The sequence below is a fragment of the Corvus moneduloides genome, chromosome 18, assembly GCF_009650955.1.
Source record: "Corvus moneduloides isolate bCorMon1 chromosome 18, bCorMon1.pri, whole genome shotgun sequence".
In the NCBI taxonomy this organism is placed as follows: domain Eukaryota; kingdom Metazoa; phylum Chordata; class Aves; order Passeriformes; family Corvidae; genus Corvus; species Corvus moneduloides.
This window is the reverse complement of record NC_045493.1, coordinates 3,717,215-3,728,178: the sequence shown is the minus strand read 5'-3', so window position 1 is coordinate 3,728,178 and position 10,964 is coordinate 3,717,215. Positions and strand designations below refer to the sequence as shown.

General features: G+C 53.8%; 1 long non-coding RNA gene across 3 annotated transcripts in view; it reads right to left on the bottom strand.

Annotated features, from left to right (window-relative positions):
• The window catches only part of LOC116453103, a 42,021-nt gene that overhangs the window by 5,328 nt on the left and 25,729 nt on the right, over positions 1–10,964 (bottom strand). For 2 of the 3 annotated variants that reach the window (XR_004243682.1, XR_004243680.1), the window contains one exon: positions 5,462–5,643. This is a non-coding gene — a long non-coding RNA (uncharacterized LOC116453103). Of the gene's footprint in view, positions 1–2; positions 4,005–5,461; positions 5,644–10,964 lie in introns of those variants that run through there. The other variant, XR_004243681.1, reaches the window with a different exon arrangement.

Here is a 10,964-nt window from a genome sequence, read left to right as displayed (position 1 = left end):
AGATTAGAGGGACAACGCTGGGAGCAGGAGTACAAAGTAAAAGGCTGCTTGCTCTCAGACACGCACATATATATATATATATATATTCAATAGAATAAAAAGGAGATTATTGGAAACAACTAATTGTTCAGACTGTCAAAGAGATGAAAGTGTCAGAAGTAAACAGATGCCCGTCACGATTCAGCGCTCATTAAGGCAGGAGAAGGATTCATTTCATATGCATGATTAACTCCTGGCCACTGATGATTTACACAGCAGATGATCAAAGGAGAATTAATTATTGCACAAATCGGGCTGCTGCCAGCCTGGCCCCGGTCCCCAACGCCACTGCCGATGGCACAGCCCGTGGCCCCCAAAACCAGAATCGCCCTGGCCACTGCTTCCCCAGGCCATGCCTGGACCCAGCCATGAGCTGTTTGCCCTCAGAGCTCTCAACCCATCGAGCCCCCATCACTGCCCAGCATCCCGAGGATCCTGGGACACCAGACACCGTCAGCATCACTGTGAACGTCGGAGGGTTTCCAGCTCACCAACACCCACCCCAATCACCCCCTCCCCGTTAGCAGTAATTAACCCAGGGAAGGTGTCTCTCCACTTGACACCTTTTTTTTCCCTTGTGATTGAGTCGCTCTCTGTTACAAATCCAATCTGTAATTAAAGGACGGAACTCCACTCCCTTCACCTGATTTATTTTTTAATACCGTCTCCTTTTGATCTCGTTTCTCTCTTAATTAAATTATGAGCTCTGAATCAACACCACTACCGAAGGTGCTCTGCCTCACTCACTTCCCTCCTCCAAGAGGGAAATAGTATCTCCAAATCCTGAGGACAGGGAATCACCAAGAGTTACAGGAAACAGCAGCTCTGCTCGTGCTGGGATTTCATGAGGAGCACAGGGGCTGCATCCTGGTGGGCTCATGGAGAGGAAACATGAACCCCCCCGGACCAGGTGGGGAGCAGGAAGCGATGCTGTGGGATGATTTTGCAGCCACTTTTGTCCCTGGCAGGTGATGGAGGACATGGGGCAGCTAGGAGAAGCATCACTCTCCTGCCTGTGCCCAGTCTCAGGGATGGGAAACCCTGCTGGAAATAACACCTGGACTCTGCTGGGATGGTCCATCTTTGGGAACAATCGGTTGTGAATCCGCAAAGGCCCTGCAGCACTCACCAGCTCCGGGATCTCAGCCCATTCTCGAGCATCCCTGGCATGTGTGGTGCCTGTCCCCGCATCTCTCCTGCACCATGGCACCCCCGTGCTCTCCAGGCCTGCTTCTCCTGCACTTCCCCTCTCAGCTCTGAGGCCACCACGAAGGGACAGTCGGATGTCAGCCACCTGAGCCAGCAGAGCCCTCCCCCACCGCGGACACGCGGCACGGCCGGCGCGCATCCCTGCGGCTGCAGGAGGGGCAGGGAAGCCGTGTGTCCCCGGGACCAGGATGGGACAATAACTATCGCCCTATCGCCGTGCAGTCTGGGTGGTGACAGAGCTTTTAATGACGGATAATGGTGGTTTGCATTTAAATGCACCGCACTGTTGACTCATGACTGCAGTAACACCGGGACAGGAGGAATAAATGAGGGAGGGCTCCCAGGAGCCTCATCCCACTGGAAGCATCTCCTGCGGACACCCCAGAGTGAGGGCAGGGGAGGCGGCACAGACGCCTCTGCCTCATCCCCTCACTGAGTGCAAATGAGCCCGATGCCAATTTAATGAACTGCTGATGACTATCGCCTTTATTTTTAAATCTGAATTCCCGCAGGAGTCACCTTCAGCAGGGAAGCAGCCCTTCCCCAGCGACGGGAGCGTGGATTGATTGCCTGTATCTGATTAGCAATTACACTCGGCGCACTTCAATGGTAAATACCAGCACCCTGGGCTAGGCACGAGGTGATGGCAGATTGTGGGGTCCCGGGGGAGAGGGCTGGGGGGCCGGGAGCCTGCAGGGCTGGGACCCTGGGTTCGGTGCCTGCACAGTGCAGAGCCGGGGGCGACAGGCACCTCCCGGCTGGAGGGGACAGTCCCTCACATGATTTGCTACCCAAAGACTGTGAAGGCTCCGTGTGGTGGGCTGAGCTCACCACCCTTCCCTCCCCCAGGATAACTCTCTCCTGCTGCCGCCGAGCTGGTACTTATAGGCGTTTATGAATTGTGCCTTTAATAAGGCGCTGGAATGTTTGCCCCATAAATTCTAAAGATCAGATTTATGGATGAGCTTTTACTGACATTACAGACTACTAATAAATCGGTTAAACCTACAGAGAAGATTGTACTGCCCCATTTTACGATGGCACAGTAAGCATATAAAAAGGCCCATAAGGCAGCAAAGCAGCTGGGGGTGGTGATGCCTGGCCACCGTGGCAGAGGGGCCATGTGCTGTGTCCCCCAGGCCACCTGCCCTGCTCTGGAAGCCACCAGCCATCCTTCTCGGTGGGGCTGTGGGATGCCCGGGGCTGAATGAGCAGCCCGCCAGCTCTTGCAGCAAAGCCAGGGATCCCAGCACATCCCCACTTCCCTGGAGGCAGAGGTGCCTCAGGGGAAGCAGAGTCAGTGCCGAGGCACTCGAGAGGGTGGAAGGGACACAGAGGACGCTGCTCCAACCGTGCTGCCTCCTCTGCTCAGGAGAGGAGCTATTTGCAGAGCCGTCTGCTCTGAGTGCGCAGCTATTTCTGGGAGAGGCTTCATTGAGAAATGCCATCTGGAGAAAGGCGGCAGCGGAGCCGCAGCTCCAGGATCTGGTGGGTTCCCAGGGAAAACGTGGAGTCTCTCCTCATTCCTAGCCACATCAACTGGCTGGATATTGGGATGCTTTGCCCCTAATTCAGAGCCAGTGAAACCTGGTGGTTTTATCCTCACTCCCACCCTTGGCAGGGCTGGTTCCAGCCTGGGGAGATGCTCAACCTTCCCACGTGACGCCTAAGATTTAGGCAGACAAGTCCTGGAGACACCCTAAGACCAGATCCTGGTGCCATCATGAGTGATAGGAAATGTGGGATGGAGGGCTTGAGCCCAGCACCAGCTCCTGGAATGCGGGTACCATGTAAGACCCTCTTCCTGAAGAAAAAGGGGCTGAGTAGAGCAGTGGCAGGAGGAAGATCCCACTGCTGGGATGCCTGGCCAAAGCATGGGGCTGAGAGCCAGTGTGCTGGGAGCTGGTGGGCTGGCAGTGACCCCACATCCAGCCTGTACCTCCCAGTGCCACCAAGCATGAGGAGCCCCCCATGAGAGTCGGGACATCGCCCCAGGAGCACAGGGGGAGATGAACAAACAAAAATGCAGTATTTTCTTCCACCACCAAGTTTCCATCAGTGCTGGCTGGCTGGGTTTGATTAAACCTCTCATTTATTACATTCTGCAATATAGTTTTGCTACCAGATTAAACGCACATAAAACCCACACAAAGAGTCCCAGCACATCCAGTCCCCAGAGCCAGCACAAGCCACAGCAGGATGGGCGGGGGGAGGACAGTGGTACTTTGGGGTATGTCAGCATCCCCTCCCAGAGTCCCCCAGGCTGCCAGCCTCTCCACCAGCTTTTCTCCAGCCAAGAATGCAGCCTTGTGTGGGTGGATTCCCTGGGGATTGCAGGCATGGGGGATCCATGCAGCTGAGAAAGGGCCAGTGGAGCACTGCAGATGCTCCTCCAGCGCTGGGCTCACCAGTACACACCACCTGGTGAAGGGACACCCATGGGACATGGCCACCCAGCCCTGATCTGCCCTTGTCACTGAGTGGACCATCCCTGGGAAGCAGGTCTCCATGATGATGCAATCCCATCCCTGATCCAACCCTGGCAGCTGCTGAGGAAGAAGTCCTGCTGTTCAGAACCATCTCCACGAGGCCTATTCCAGCATGCAGGTGCAAGGTGGCTGCCCCAGCAGGCTCTCAGCTCTCTGCCTGCTGCCCTTGGAGGAGCTGGCTGTTCAAACTGCACTCAAGCACTGCAGCTGCCGGGCTGTGCAGGGTCTCCGTGACACCATCCCTGCTCCCAAGCACTTGAAAAGCCTCTGTGTAAAAGAAATTAATAACAAAGTGAATTGCACTTGAATGCAGCTTCTGTAGAGATAAAGCAGTGGCAGGGGAGCGGTGGAGTGTGAAGGAGGAGTTTAACCTCCCCTCCCTATGCCCCCAGGCAGTGATGGATGATGACATTATCACAAAACCAGGTCAGATTAAGACCAAAACAAGCTGAGATCCACCAGGCTTTCTGCTGGGGTCCTCACCGGCAGGGATGGGTGTCAGAAGGCTGACAGCAAATGCCAAATGATCGCTTCCTACACAGGCTGAGCTTCCTTCCCAGCCCAGTGGTTGCAAGCTGGGAGGGCTGGAGATGCCTCCTGACACCGGTGGGGTTCTGGCTGGGTCTCACCCAGCAGCCAGCGATCAATGCTCCCCCCAAACCAGCTGCCTCCAGCTCTAAGCTGGGCTGGGGGTGTTTGTTTGCTTTGTGATGGACAGAGTTTGGGAAAACTCCATCATAAAAGCTGTATGGCCTCGTCTGGAGGCTGTGGGGTTTTCACCCCCAGCCTTTGCCAAATCAGTGTAGCAGCAGATCAACCGACCACGGAGCTGCCCTTGATCCTGACAATCATGGAGAAAGGAAAAATATATTTTAAAAAGATGCAGGTTTGCAACGGGCACAACTCTGTGTGCCATGGGCAGGAATGAGAGGCTGGCACATAGAAGGAGCATCTCCCACAAGCTACGAGTCCCGAGGGGGACACAGTGTTTTCCCAGTTTTCAGCTGGAGTTTTTAGGGAGCAGCATCTGCAAAATATCCCTGGCTGGGGAAGCAGCAGCCACCGGGACCTCGGCACCACAGCTCCATCATCATCAGTGATTAATGAGACGTCTGAGCTGTCCTTCAGCACCAGGAGATATTAGGGAAAAAGCCTGCGGGAGAAGGAAAGGGCTGGGCTGGTAACTCCAAACCTCACAGACCCACCCAGAGGCTCCTGTTGGTGTCTGACTTGGCACACAGAGTGTCCCATCCCCAGGCAGTGTCACCCTGGCTGGCATCCCTCCCCAAGCACCATTGTGCTCCTGATTCCCAAAGGGATTTGTCTTGCAGGGCCCCTGCAGGTGCTGGCAGGAGAGGGAGTCAGGAGCCATTCCGACCTGTCAGGGTAGAGCAACAATGTCATTCAGAGCTAGGATCTCACCTCCAAATCCCTCCTTCTTTGACAAGAGCAAAAACCATCCCCTCAAATCTTCAAACAGCAGTTCAAAGCCTTTACATCACTCTCAAGATTAATTAGCAGCTAAATAATAATCCAGGATAAGTCTTATCAAGGCATAAGAACCACAACGTGGTCAGTTAGTGATGAGTGGGATCCAAGGCAGGAGAAAGTTTCATGTTCCTGGTTAAATCCAACATCTCCCAGGAAAATGCAGCCTCTTCCCATAATAAACAGCTGTGTCAAGAGTCAATCCTCACCAGAGGAACATTTTAAAGCAAACTCACCTGGGGCAGAGGGTCTGTTTGCTTCACGTGTGTTAACCTCAGGCAGGGCAGCAGCAGAGCTCTGGTCATTGTGGGGCAACCCAAATTCCCACCAGTGGGTTGGAGGACAGATAATGGTGGGTCAGAGCTGCAGGGTCAGGCAGGTCCTGGGGCAGGAAGCTCAGTGGAGGCATGGGCATGGCCTGAGGATGGACATTAAACAGTCAGACCTGGGACATCCTCACATGCAAGCAGTAGCAAGAGGAGAAAGGACTGCTACTCCCTCATCCTGATCTGGGCACTGAGCCCAGGGACCTCTGCCACGGCCCAGAATGATGCCGTTCCTGCTCTCGATTCCCACGTGATGCTCACATCCCACTCCAGAGGCCTGCAGGGTACAGCCCAAACCACAAGTGGAAGCCCATACCCCCACCAGCCTCGGAGTGCCATTCCTTTTCTACCAAGCTCCCTTTTCCCAGGCACCTCTGAATTCTAGGAAGAATAAATAAATAAATAAATACATACATACACACATAAATAAATAAATTTAAAAAACCTCCCTCTGCAGCAAGCTGGCTGCACCAGAACATTTATTTCATACAATGCATCATTTATTTTCAATTATCGTGGTGCTTTCCCCCTGCCCCCTCCTCCCTGCACATCTCGCTGGTGGAAAGTTTGCAGAGTTGCAATAGAGCCTTGGCAGGAGCAGCGGCTCCAGAGGAGGGACAGACAGGATGGGGACAGCACTGGCACCTCTCGCAGGGCCAGGAGGAGGCAGGCAGCCCGGCGGGAGCAGGGGAGGAGGGACACCTCGGGGCTGGGGTCAGACAAGGAGAGCTATCCCGGCTGTCAGCTCACCTCCGGATTAACGCCGGAGGAGGTGACAGCAGCGAGCAGAGCAGAGGCGGTGACAGGGACGCGGCGGGGGAGGGCACAAAGAGGGATGAGAGCAGCGCTAGGGGCGTCTCCTTCCTCCGGTGTCAACCCTCCCAGCCCCAGCCTTCTCTCCCTTCCCCTCTACTCCAGGGACCCGCTCTCAATGCCTGGGTGAACCAGAGCTTGGGGTTGAAGCCAAGTCACCCTTTGGCTCACAGGAGACATCCAGCCCTGACCTCTGGGACGCAGCTGGAGATGCAGCTTCCAGAGCATCCCAGATGGCTGAAAACCCCCAGACCTCCAGGGGCCAGGCTGCCCCTGAGGCCGGGGTGCTTGTGTGACACCCTGTGCCATATCCTCATCCCACAGGAGATGCTGAGCTGTGACCCAGGCAGGGAATTCAGTGTCTTCACCCCACACTTGCACACCAAGCAGCTTTTTTATTCCCAGGTCTACCTCAGCCAAAGCCATTTGAAGATCTCTGACACATCACGAAGGATTTTCTAGTGGGGCTCAGCAGACTCTTAAGATTTATATCAAAAAGGCCCAATTTATTGAATTAATGCTGCAGAGCAAAGCCATGGCTGCTTAACAACTGGAGTATCAGTATTTTACAGCAACATAACTAATAAGGCCATTAATACAAAGTGGGCTCACTCATGACATTTATATCGCTGTAAATCTCACTCTTAGCACCGGAATTATTTATGCCATCCCAGGCACTCGAGAAGCGCTGTCATCCTTTATCAGGCTGAAAGATTTGAGCCAAGAGACAACGAATATAAACACAATAATAATAATAAAAAAAAAAAAAAAAAAAAAAAAAAAAGGAGCTCAAGCAGAGCTGGGACAGGTCCCTGATGCGGAGGTGGGGCTGTGCCTTGCTTCCCAGTAGGGATGGGACCGAGGGAGACCTGTAACCCAGCCAGGTCTCTTGAGACTGAACCTGGCTGCAGCTCCCCACATGCACCAGATGTGCCCTGAGCAATGAAAACTCAGATGATTTTCACAGAATCACAGAATGGGTTGGAAAGAATCTTAAGGATCGCCTAATTCCAATCCACCATGGGACTGCTTTTGCTTAAGGCCCTGGGTGCATTGGGTGGAGAACACCGACACCAATCCCACTGTTACAAATTTGAAGCAAGGATTGTGGATGCAGCCAGGAAGACTGAAAACTGCAGAGTGAGGAAGATCTAACCACCCCACCCCCCCAAGAAAAAAAACCCCAACCATCCCCAGCACTAACCAAGCACCTGGGAAACTGCAAATAGGAAGGAGATGAGGGCAGGGGGCTGGGAGAGCTGAGGAGCCCGACAGACCTCACTGAGTACTAATTATTCCCGGCATTATCTGCGCAGACAGATAAGGTTTTCATTAATAAACTTGACGGGGATGTGGCAGGGGCAGAGGGAGCAGCAGCCGCCGCTGAGAGCGAGGCAAGAGCTGTGGATGAACCACCAGCACCAGCGAAATGCAATCAGGACAGGGAGCAATTAGGGGCCCGGCCGGCAGCGGCGGCAGCGGAAGGGCGTGGGGACAGCAATTAGCGGCCAAGCCTGTTCCCGCTCGGCATTGCTGTGCAGGCTGCCTCCTAATTCACAGCACGCCGGAAATGAAATCGTTAGCGATCTTCCAGAGGCAGGGCCTTGATAAGCCCGCTATCTGGAGAGATAAACCCCGGGCGGCACGGGGAGGAGGGTGAGGGAGAAGCATCCCCCCCCCCTCCCCCCCCCACTGCCTCGCTGCACCAGCACTTCTCTGTCCTTCCCATACCCAAAGCTCTCTCCCTGTGGCACAATTCCAGGGGAATGCCTGGGAAATAGATCACTCTTACCCTGGAAAGGTGAGATAAATCTCACAGGGACTGGGTGTCTAAGAGGATCAGCGCTATGCAAGCAAGCAAGAGGCCAGGATGGGAGGTCAGCTCAGGCCCAGCCCAGGAATACGTTTTAAGTTCATCATGCAAGACTGAAAAAGGGAAAAAAAATCCCATCCCTAACTTTCTAGGATCTCCTTTCTCATACCTTATCTCCCAGCTTCTCCATAAGCCAAATCCAACCTTTCTCCAGCTCTTCCAGACAGCAGCAACAATTTGCTCTGCTTGGCTGTAATTAGCTGCAAAACCACCTCAAAAACTGCCTGTTTGAAGAACATTTAAGGAACTAAAAAAAAAAAAAAGAAAAGGAATGGAGCTGCAAGAAAGCAAGCAAAATCCATCATAGCTAATTATTTACTCTTGATTGTCAAAAAAAAGATGGGTTGATGGAAGGAGTTGGTAAGCGGGACGATAGCGGGAGTGTTGTCGAAGGCAAGCACTGCAGTGGGATCCAAAAACAGGAGTTTTCATAATCTATGTATGGGCTGTTAATTATCAAAACTGAGGTCTCTTGGAGCTGCCTGAGTGAAGATTAATTAGTTTTTGGAATAATAGCTAAATTGATACTGGGAAGGAGTTTGGGTTCCAAAATAATGGCTGAAAATTAGCCAGCCTGTTTCTCCATTTCTCTGTGTCATGTTCAGGAGGACATTTGTCTCTGTTGCTTTTTCAGAAAAGGGCCATTAATCAAATCAGCAGATGGTTCTTCCCAAGCCTGGGGTGTTGCAGAAACACAAAAGGGAGGAAGAATCACCAATGCTAGAGAAAAAAAATCCTCCAGCCCAGTGATTAGCAACTCCAGAGTCATTTCCCTTGAAAGAGCAGGATCTATTCAACTGGAGTAACTCTTCTGGAGACAAGGAACATCTCCCGTGACAAACAGGCACCTCCAGGAAAGGGATTTGTCTGTCTTGAAAACAAATTACCTGCACTAATCCCAAATACCAGGATTTATGTCTCCTGGCTGACCCAGGTTTGATGTCCAGGTTGTCAGTGCCTGCTCAGGCTTTCACCCATGAGTGGGCCACACACATCAGACTCATCTCTGCACGTCCTGGGGGTTTGTGTGCTGGCTTGCCCCGCTGCAGAGGTGCTCACCGCTACCCTCTCCCAGCTGGCTGTATGTTCCACAGGAACATTTCCATGTAGAAACATCTCCTGTCAGCACCGGTGACAGCTCTGCTATCACATGCGGCTGGGACCATCTGAGGGGTTCAGGGGCTGTCACATGAACACGCACACAAAGAGTGCCATGGCACATGTCTTTTTTCCTGGGAAATCAGCCAGCGGGAGCCTCAGCTCCTTGGGGAAGCCCCCCAGTCGTCCCTGCCTTCCTGGGGTGGCATCAGCCACAAAGCACCCTCGCAGAAGGTGCCCTCACAGGTGGGACACTACTCCTGAAGGGACCCTGCTGTCCCAGCTCATGGGGAAGCAGGTCCATGTCACAGTCAAGCTAAGGTGCAGGCAGCTGAAGGCTGCCCCATCAATCACCAGCCCCTGCTCACGGCGCCCCTTGGCTCAGAGGAGCATCTGCTCTGTCACACACACAGAGCTGACACGTGTGAAACCCTTCACAGCAAGCACTGATGTGCCTTGCCTTGGATTTTATGGCACAATAAATAACAGGGGAGAAGCAGGCACCCATCCCGTCAGCACTGCACCCTGTCATTCACGGTGCTCCAGCCCAGCCCTGCAGATATTCCTAACTGGATGTCATCACTCCACACGCGGCTGAGGGACAGGAGGTTGTGCTCCCAAGGCCTTGTTCCCTTCCCTATCCAGCAGCCTTTAGCGAACAGGCATCACCAACAAAACCCATCCTTCCAAGCTGCTGGTTATCTTTTCACAGCCAAACGAGGGGCACGTGGCTCAGTTCGGGGCAGCCTCCTCCAGCACCTGCCAGAGCCAAGGTGCAAAGCTCAGACCCTCTCCAGGAAGATGACAGCTCCACCCTTTGCCATAGGGAAGCCTCCTGGAGCCCATTGCCCTGCTCCCAGCTCAGAGCAGGGACCACCCACACTCAGAGCCACCCCCACCTCACATCTCCCAGCAGCAGGATCAGACCTCAGCAGTTTGTTTGCTATGGAAGAGGCAGAAGCAGCGCTCAGAGCAGAGATCCTTTGGATAAGAGGGAGCGGGTGGCAGGCCTGCAGCAGGAGAAACCACTCGGTTTATCAGCACGGGTCTCAGAGTACCACCGCGGTGCAGGCAGCCGGCAGCAAACAGCTCGTTAGTCACGGGGAGGCTCCTGCTGCTCTGCCAGCCCGGCTGAGCCGGCTCCCGGCCGGGAACACTGTCCCCCACCGGCAGCAGAGCAAAGGCGAGGCAGGGAGAGGGAGGGGGAGCACTCCTTGAGGCTGCTGGTCCAGCATCATCCTCAGCTCCTGGAGCGTGTGGGCTGGGTAACCTTGTGGTCTCACCCCACTGCAATGCCTTAACTGGATTTATCACTCTGCCATGCGCAAGAGAAGTCAAGTGGATGCTGGATCCTTGGCCATTACTTTGATTTTTCATCCTTCACCTGCTGTGAATAAAAATAAAAATGACAGTGAGAGCGGCAGCCCCCCAGCCCAACACCTGCCGTCACCCCCAGAGCAGGGTGAGGAGCACCCATTGCTCACTGTGCCCTTCATGGTCCAGAAAGCCACTGATTTATCCCCAGGTGCCAAAAAGAAGGCAGCTAGCCAGCAAAAAACAGAGGTACCTCTGCCTCAAGGAAGGGCCAAGTTCTGTGCAGAACCCAGGAGTAGTTTTCTGATTCGGGTG